We start from the raw sequence: 9,276 nt of genomic DNA, 5'->3' as shown, positions 1-9,276 counted from the left end.
CTACACCTGCTGAGGCGACTGAGGTCCTTTGGAGTGTGCAGGACTCTGTTACGGACTTTTTATGACACTGTGGTGGTGTCTGCACTTTTCTCTGCAGTGGTCTGCTGGGGAGGAGGGAGCACAGAGAGAGACAGGAAGAGACTGAACAGACTGGTCAGGAGGGCCAGTTCTGTCTTGGACTGTCCTCTGGACTCTGTAGAGGAGGTGGGTGAGAGGAGGATGTTAACGAAGCTGACTGAATATATACAAGATAGAGGTCCAGAAGAAAATACTAAACTTTAAGACAGAAATAGCGAAGAAAATGTAAACCAATGGATTAGGTCACATAATATAGCCTACTCCTTATTAAAAAGTTTAAATAAGTCTCAGATGTCCCCAAAACATGTCTGTGAAGTTTCTTGCAAAAAATCCTGTCATGTATTTGATCATGCCTATCCCCTGTATTTCAGCCCTGCTCAGCAAGCTGTTTCTGTGTCTAGATATACACGTATACAGGCATAGTATGTCCATGCCTTATTGTTCACGGTGAGAAGGCAGGCTCGGAGGGCAAAACAAACACCTAGCTGTGGGAGTGTCACCCACCTGGGGAAGGCATATATTCCCTTTGTGATGTCACAGAGGGAAAATCTCCAAACGGCCTGTTTGAGCAGGCAAACGATGGAGAGGATGGACTTTTCTCATCATTGGGGGTTTTTCCGACAGGCTAGGGACACATATTAGTGTTAGAAACCCACGGTGAAGTGCATTTTGCGTAATATATTGTCTTTAAAATCCATAATTTTAACACCTTTGAAAGGCACCAGAGCATCCTTAAAAATGCCTCACATTTTACAAACTCATAATATTTTTTGATTGTCATGTCTTTCTCACTACACAATAACTGACCAAGCCTATTTTATAAAACCTCTTTTTTAAAGTACAGTCCTTAGGGAAATGTTATTTTTTACCATCCTCTGCTATTTTTTTTGAGACAACGTGAATATGGGATCCTGGCTGCAGTGATTGTGGCCATCTCTGGGTGTCACTGTTTCACAGGTTTCAGCCCATCACAGTTGGAAATTGGTATCTGTTGAACAATCTGACAGATATGAACTACAATCTAAAACCAAAAATTGGATACACACTTTTATACAGCTTTATATATTTGATAGTTAACTAGAGTTAACTAGTTAGCAGGAACCATTAAAACCAACCAACAACCAAGTCAGGTAGGCCTCAGGTTAGCGTGGTTAGGATTTTGTTTAACTTCTTGTCTCAGGATGTTATTGTAATGTCACACATTATTGATTGTTCTATGTGAAATATAGCTTACTATATTTAAGGTTGCTTCACACCAAGCTCATTCAGTTCTTCAAAAAAATGATTGGCCACATTTCTATCGAGCAGTTCAAGTAGGTCAAGAGAACTAGCTTTCAGTTAGCACAGTAATGTTTCTCCTTGAATTCTACTGTCAGGCTTGGTTTATTTTTTTAGATATTACTCTGTAAATTGTTGATATAGGGATTTGTTTGTGTAGCCTAGCTTCATTTTGCCATTAAATTATAAAACATGGGCACATAAACCACTCAATGAAGGATTAAGTTGAACTATTGCTAACTGTTACTTATTAGTTATCTGTAGTTAGACCGCAAATGTTGGGAGAGTCTTTGTATGCTTTTACTTTAACGGTTAACTCATGGACAGCAAGCTAAAATTTTAATTGAAAACTTTACTTACTATGAAAGCCATGATATGAACATAACAGCATCCAATATTTGACTCAAAGGGACATATAGATGTAAATTTAGCTAATTTATTTATTGTGTTTACACAATTTTTGGATACCCAAGTGATTTTCATGTGGAATTAAGCTTTAAAATCTGATTTCACTAGTTTAGTTTGCTTTTTATTTATAGTACAGTGTTAATATTTATGGTTGTTATAGGCCTACATTATAAATCAAAATGGACCCTCAAATGGAGCATGGAGCTAAACCTTAGACTGTAGCTAATGGACAAAGCCTGGCTGACGTCACCCTTCTGCCACAGGTGGCTATGGTGTTGATCTCCATGCTTGAAATCCTGTCTCAACTTAACTTGCAGTCAAACTAACGACAGGCTAAGAGCTGGAGCAAAGGCGGGTTTTAAATCTCCTGACAAACCGTTACTTCGCACCTTCCTGTCAATCAGACACGTGCCTAACTATGCATAGCTCGATACTTCGTCATAACTAATCACGTTAAAATCTTTTTTGTACCAGGCTGTAAACATGTTAATTTCTGCTGTAAAAACAGGCATTTTTGAATGTGGTGTGTATGTGACTTCCGCGGCTCTTGGAGACAGCCTCCAGCGGCCACTCAACGAACTGCAGTTTTTTTTCCCCTTCCGCATTGGCTTCATTTTTCAACAGCGGTTCACTCGTTACCTCTTGAGGTAACGAGTCGGGTTTTAAAGAGTCAAAAGAACCAGCTCATTCGAAAGAAGCGAACTTCCCATCACTAATGTCCATGAATTTTGCAGACAGGCAGTTAGTTTATCTATTAGCCTCCCTAAACTCATCCCTCAGTCATTGCCCCCCCCCCCCCCCCCCCCCCCCCCCACACACACACACACACACACACACACACACACACACACAAGGCTCATTTGATCATCCTTGACAGCTTTTTTAAAGTCAAGTAGGGCCTGATTAAAGGCTAGTTAAGGGTATCAACGCATTGTCTTTAATTTGTAACTTTTTTTCCCTCCTAGAAACACGAGTGCGCGATGATTTCCGGTGTAGCGTCATCAGCGGTGAGCGTGTCAGAGGGACGTGAACTATCTTGACAGTGAATCCCTCTCTGGTCGTCTCAGCTGAGGCTCACTCGCTGTCCCCGGTCAGAAAGAAAGCACACCGGAGTCACGGGCAGAGGCGCTGAGGCGGTGGACCATCAGATAACACGGTAAGAGAGCTTTACACTTGTACCCAGATATAGGCTACTTTTGATTACAAAAAACCCCCAACGCGTTTAGTGGGTTAATAAAGTTTTTAAAAGGAATGACACAACAGCACACGTGTTTATTCCACTCGGGGGTTGATTGTGTCAGGCGTGTGTGTGTGTGGTTGTTGAAAAAAAATTGTCATAAAATTCATTCATTTTTTTGTGTTATATTTCTTACATAACTTCAGGGTACGTAAAGTTAGCTGTGACTTTGCCTGGAGTTCATTGAGTCAGTGACCTTACCCGAACTGCGAAGTGTTTGAATCTAATATGAGAATTTACATAATATGTTGTAATGTAGAATTAAAATAATATTTAAAAACTGCGGTAGATTTCAACAGTGCAATACGTGAGCTTATTGTCACTCCTTTTCAGCCTCACTCTTGCTTACTTTTTTTTTTTTTTTTTTGACATCTAAGTTTCACAATCTGTTTCCTTTGGTACAGCTCGATATTGTGACACCAGTAAGGTTTCCTCATCTGAGCGTCATTTGTACTTTTCGGTGAGTCAAGTGAAGTTTCAGTTATTTGTATGACAATTTAAAATCCCAAAGCTGCTGCAACCAAAACCCACATTGTAGCCCAAATGACTATGTTCAGCCACAGTATAGCTGCATGTTTGTTTTGCTTTATTTAATGTTGGCAAAGGCATAACATTTCGGTACTTTTAACTGTCTAAATGTTAGGTTGGGTTGTCTAGGGTTGATTGATCATGAGGACTCTAAGGAGGTGATTGTAGGTAACAACATGGAAGAGGACATTAATTATAGATGATCAACATTTCAGCAAAACCAACTCAGAATATCAACTACAGAGGTGACATTTAACCCAGTGTTGTTTCTTTTTATGAAGTTTGCTCTTTCATGCTTTAATACACCCAAAACCCAAATTGAGGGGGGCAAAGAAGACTATGGTAGCAAGCATGCATACTTACAGTAAATAAAGTAGCAGCTTTCAGGTAATTAAATTGAGATTTGGGTGTATTAAAGCCGCTTTATTGCAACAAAATATTGATTGCATCGACTTTGTAATTCATCTGGGCATGACCCATGAAGTCTCTGTTATTCACAGGGAGACGTGTTGTGTCTTCTTTCTCTGCGTCATTTCTTTTTTCCTCTTACTGGCTCGGCTTTATTATGTCTCATGAAGCTGTTAAAATGACAAACTCTTGTGCTACAAATTCAAACCAATAACTACGTCGAGGGATTTTATTACTCGTCTTGCGTCAGTGAACTTTTCACTCCACTAAACATTCACGCTGATGCCCCTGTGATTGATTGCTTTATTAATGTTACGTGTGTGTGTGTGTGTGTGTGTGTGTGTGTGTGTGTGTGTGTTGTGTTTTCGGAGTTCTGTTTACTCAGCAGTTATTCATTACCTAGGTGTGATGGTGAGTGTGGCTGCAGGGCACCGTAACAACAGCAGGAACAGGTAATCTCCTGTTATCTGTGGCTGGAAATCTCACTGTAAACAAGCTTCCATTTAATCCCGACTTCATCATGAAAAAGTCAAACTGAGAGCTTTCCAATAACTTTGGAATGACATTATAGTCCCATAATCGGCTGTACTTTTGACCTATATCAACACATTCAAAGCCCTTTCATTGAAACACACAGATGGGCATGCTTTACTGAACTGTGCATGCAAAACGGTTGCTGATGGAACTTAAAAACGTTGGCCGCATTAAGGAGATGAAGTGCGTGACGGTGGTGACACAGGACCCTTCTGGTGGATATTCGATCATTGCACGTACGTCACAGTACCTGAAACGTGCACAGAACGGATGACCTGGAGTCCGCTGGCAACCAGGAATCTAAAGAATTTCAGAGCCGCAGCCTGCAACCCTGCACACACGCAGACTAAAAATAAACCAAAAGTGTTACGATTCTGGTAAACGGCCCTCAGCTTAGTTTAACAATCCCGCTCCGGAGCAAGGGAAAGCCGATTGCCTGGGAAAGTAGTTTTTTTTTCTCTCTCTCGCTCTCTCTCTCTCTCTCTTCTTTATCAGGGTGTTTTCGCCAAAGGAAACGTCTCTGTGCTGTGAAAAGAAAGACATTTCCAGGGCTGTCCTTACTGACATCATGGATCGGGACTTGCAGCCCGAGACGACTCTGTCTTATCTGAGGCCTTCAGGCCAGAAACACAGGAGGGTACTGAATGTGGAAGTATAAAGTGCAGGAGCAGAAGCGGCTTACTGTTTTGATGTATGAATGTCCACTTTTTAAGTCATCATCCTAATTAGTTTGTTTGTTCATTTGAGGACATACAGCCACGTCCATACACACAAGAGCACATACTGTACATAACTGGGGGGGGGGGGGCAGGGACCTCGCTTACAGTTTACAGCTGCAGCAGTGTATGTGCTCTCACCGTAAAGCCCCGGTGCACAATAACCCGCCTGTTCAGAAACAGAAGAAATGTCACTGTAACATTACTCATTCCAGTACGAAGCCCTAAACTGTTACACACACTCTTATTGGTAAGGGACAGAGCTGTTTCAATATTTCAAATGTGCAGCAGTTTTTTTTTTGTTTTTTTTTGCTGGGCCAGGACAGTCTTGTTTCTGACTGTTTCAGGTTCATCAGAGGTTCAAAACTGTTTGTGTCTGGTTGTTTTGTCGGACAGTGGGCTGCCTGAGGGGAGGAGTTTAATCAGTTTGTGTCCTGTGTGTGTGTGTGTGTGAGGGGTCTGCACTCTGCGGTGATGTTACCTGCACGTTTCCTGACCCTGGACTGGACCGGCTCATCCGTCCTATTTGGAGAGCAGGTTGGGACAGGACAGACTGGATAATGTCATAAGAGCAAAACAAGCAAAAGAGTAATGGCTTTCATCATTCAGGCCACAGGCTCAGACACCATTTGGTTAACTCATTTGCAAATAAAGATAGTGACTTACCAGACAGTTACTGTACTATGACTTGAAGTCGAAGGTGAAGAGAAACAGTGCAATGCAGCTTGTTTCCCTGAGGTTAAAAAAACGGATTCTATAACAGCTGCCGTGTGCGTATCCTTCAGGTGAGATGTTGTTCAGTCAAAAGAAACTGTTTGTACTTGCTAAATCTTGTTGTAATTATAAGTGTGGTCATGTTTTGAATCGGCAGTTGTGGCCTTCCCTGAATGTTTTACCGACCTCATTTGTGATTCAAATGGAGAGGAAGAGGAAGTTCAGATCCGGTGTAGATGTGACAGAGAGGTAAAGAGTGTGTTTTCTGTACAAACACGAGAAGCAGAAGTGAGATTTCATCAGAAACATGACGGCTATCACACAGCAGCAGCAGCAGCAGCAGCAGTTCCTCTTCTCGCAGAGATCTCACAGGCGTAGATCGTCACTTAGATTGTTTTTGTTGTGCAGTCTTTAATTACTGTTCGTCTGTGGTCTGAAACCACTTCTAGACCTCGCATCTCACTGGGTTAACATGGTGGTTTAGTGAGCCGCCTTCCCTCAGATGCAGAATGTGTTTACTGCCAGCCTACGTCAAACACCCCTATAAATCACCTGTGCCTTACTTCCTTCCGTTCGTGCCCGTCATCCCCATTCTGCTGCACAAGTCCTCGGCTTCTCTTTTGTCTCCTGGTTTCTCACATTTTGTCCTCGGGAGATAAATTGTCAAACACCAGTCGCGTCTGAACCAACGCAGCACCCAATCCCCAAACGCAAACAGGCTCCAGTTATTCTTGGAGGAATTCCCCCCCCCCCCCCCCCCCCCCCCCTCCTGCGCTACAAATAATCGTCTGGTTTGCAGGATCAGTGACGAATTACTGACGCATGTTTGTGGTTTTACAGCCTCACTCGAGGGCCGTGGCCTTGCGTCGGTTTCCAGGAACCGTGGGATCCTGACCCCCTCACACTGTCCGCTTTGCCTTGGAAAGACATCTTCATGCACTCTGGGACACGACGGGAAATTTGCTGCTAAGTGTCCGGAGCTGGCCTTGACCACCGACTATTATTATGCATCACTTTGTATTTTGCAAATGGCTCCCAATGGCTCCCAATGGCTCCCAATGGCCATTTATGGCGTGACTTTGAGAAATGAAGTGCATCAACAGGAAGTCCTCTGTAGGTTACAGATTTTACAGATGGTATTCCAGCACACCCTGAGATCAGCAGAAACTTAATGCATGCTGATGATTTAAAAAATGTGAACATTTATCCGTAGTTCTGTGTTTCTTTATGAGGCGATTAGGAAACAGAGGCAGAAATGATGACACATTGGATTGGGATGATACTTCAGGCAGAAACGGCTGATATTAGTCACCAAATATTGTTAACAGGAAAGGAAAGGCAGAGTTTTTTTTTGTCATGCAGCAGGGACTCAGCTCAGTGGGGTCAATCTGTGAGGCAGCGTGTTGAACCACATCTGCACAGACGCCGTGCCAGGAAACGGTTCAAAAACAGTACATGTGTGCCGAGGAATGTGCGAGTGTGACAACAACACAGCCTGTGTCAGAGCGGACCGAATGTGTTGCTCTGAACCGTGATCCAAAGCAGACCACACACTTTATTCAAGGGACTTCTTTGGACAGCGTTTTCTTTTAGTTTGCTTTTGCTGAAGGTGTTTTGGCAAACTTATTAGAATTGACTTGTTTGTCTCTTCAGATAGGGTTCTTTGAAATCTGTTTCATTTTTTATCCACATTCTCTTTAATTTTTCCCCCCAATCAAGTGTTTTCTGCTTAAATTCACTAAATCGGCCAATATTATCGGCGAGCCGATTAATCGGTCAAGCTCTAATTGAAAGACGGATTTACAAAAGTCTTTATCTTCTTATAGCCGTTGAATGGTGGAAAAATTTCACTTTTTTGGCCAGTGAAGTATAAGCTCGATATGAGATATTACAAGCCAGGTTTACACTTCGTTTGTGCTTTACAAGGCGTAAATAACAGAGTGGAGCCATCCTAGCAATAAGGAGATCGTGATATTGGATGTTAATTGGACATTTTCTTTATACAGTTACACGTTACTTCTAAAGTACATTTGTATTTAAATTGAACAAGATGAGGATTTGGTGGGTAAAGATTTAGTTGGAGTATTTATGAATCTTCCCCCATTTGTTAAATGGAACAGCTGTGATCCTTTCATGACGTGTGCGTGTGCGTGTGCGCGTGTGTGCGTGTGTGCGTGTGTGCGTGTGTGCGTGTGTGCGTGTGTGTGTGTGTGTGTGTGTGTGTGTGTGTGTGTGTGTGTGTGTGTGTGTGTTGAAAAAGTCACACATCAATATCCCTATCAAGCCATTTTCGCCTTTGGCTAAAGGTCATCTGATGCAATTTATGTAATTGAAAGTGCCCTAAAAACCGTCTGTGGCCTCGTACTTTCTCCCCCCTCCTCTCTTCCTGTGTGTGCGTTTTGAATTGTTCATCACTTTTCATCAACTCAATCTTTAATCCCGATGGCCCTTTTCATACGCTGATAATGGGACATGTCTGTGACAGCTGCTACAATTTAAAATACATCATCACAGCGAGGCTAGTTGTGTGATTCTGGTTTGTGTTTTGGTTGTTTAAGGTGACAGCAGTTCCCTCCTCCTGGTGTTACTGGAGTTGATTTCCGCATCTTGCCTCTTAGAAAACAAGACTTAACAGGAATCCGTGCTCCTGGTTTGCCTAGAATTCCCTGGAATGCTTGTGGTGGGAACATGTTTTTTTTTTTTTTTTTTTTTTTCCCTCGGTGGCATGTTGACGTGAAACATGTGGAAACGTAAATAAAACCAGGATCTGCGACTGGATTGCTTCCCAGTCGAGTTCCCAATAAAATCAAATCTGTCTTTGTCAAGTAAACATTTATGTTGAGTGTCTGGTTTGTCTTGTGCTCGGTAGATGTTTACATGACGAGATGCATGCCAGAGCATGAAGGAGAGACACACTGAGATTGAACTGATACAACAACAGAGGCATGGGTTGGCTGCTCGGCTACACATCTGACATTTTGATCATATTTCTGTTGGCAAAAATATAGTAAGGAATGGATTGTTTCTTTTTTCATATGCAGTGTATTGCTTTGTATTCCTCTCAGGCTGACAGACTGCTGAGGTGATTCAGTGTATTTTTTGCACAGAGCTTAAAGACAGGGGTTTATAGGAATGATGAAATACAGGATCAGAGTGGATTTATATCAAGAAACTTCACAGACATGTTTTGGGGACCTTTTCCACTAATTTAAACTTTTTGAAAGGGAGGGTAATATGTGACCTTTTTAAAAAAAAAACAAAAAAAAAAACACACCAATTATTATTTTGCAATCTGGCTCTCCAACTCTGTCTTTAGATGAGATGAGATCATCTTTGTGGTCTATCCCAACAGTGACAGAAATACTCCTTTGACAA

The 9,276-nt window shown here is 42.1% G+C and overlaps 1 protein-coding gene across 2 annotated transcripts in view; it reads left to right on the top strand.

Annotated features, from left to right (window-relative positions):
* Window positions 1-9,276, top strand: part of ece1 (endothelin converting enzyme 1) — a 516,542-nt gene that overhangs the window by 486,783 nt on the left and 20,483 nt on the right. The window contains exon 2 of one of the 2 annotated variants that reach the window (XM_061041176.1): window positions 2,866-2,920. The gene's annotated coding sequence lies outside the window, so the exon portion shown is untranslated. The remainder of the gene's footprint in view (window positions 1-2,865; window positions 2,921-9,276) is intronic. The other variant, XM_061041175.1, reaches the window with a different exon arrangement.

Source organism: Labrus mixtus, chromosome 7 (genome assembly GCF_963584025.1).
Source record: "Labrus mixtus chromosome 7, fLabMix1.1, whole genome shotgun sequence".
Classification (NCBI taxonomy): domain Eukaryota; kingdom Metazoa; phylum Chordata; class Actinopteri; order Labriformes; family Labridae; genus Labrus; species Labrus mixtus.
Note: the sequence above shows the minus strand (reverse complement) of the source record. Positions and strands in the feature narration are given on the sequence as shown.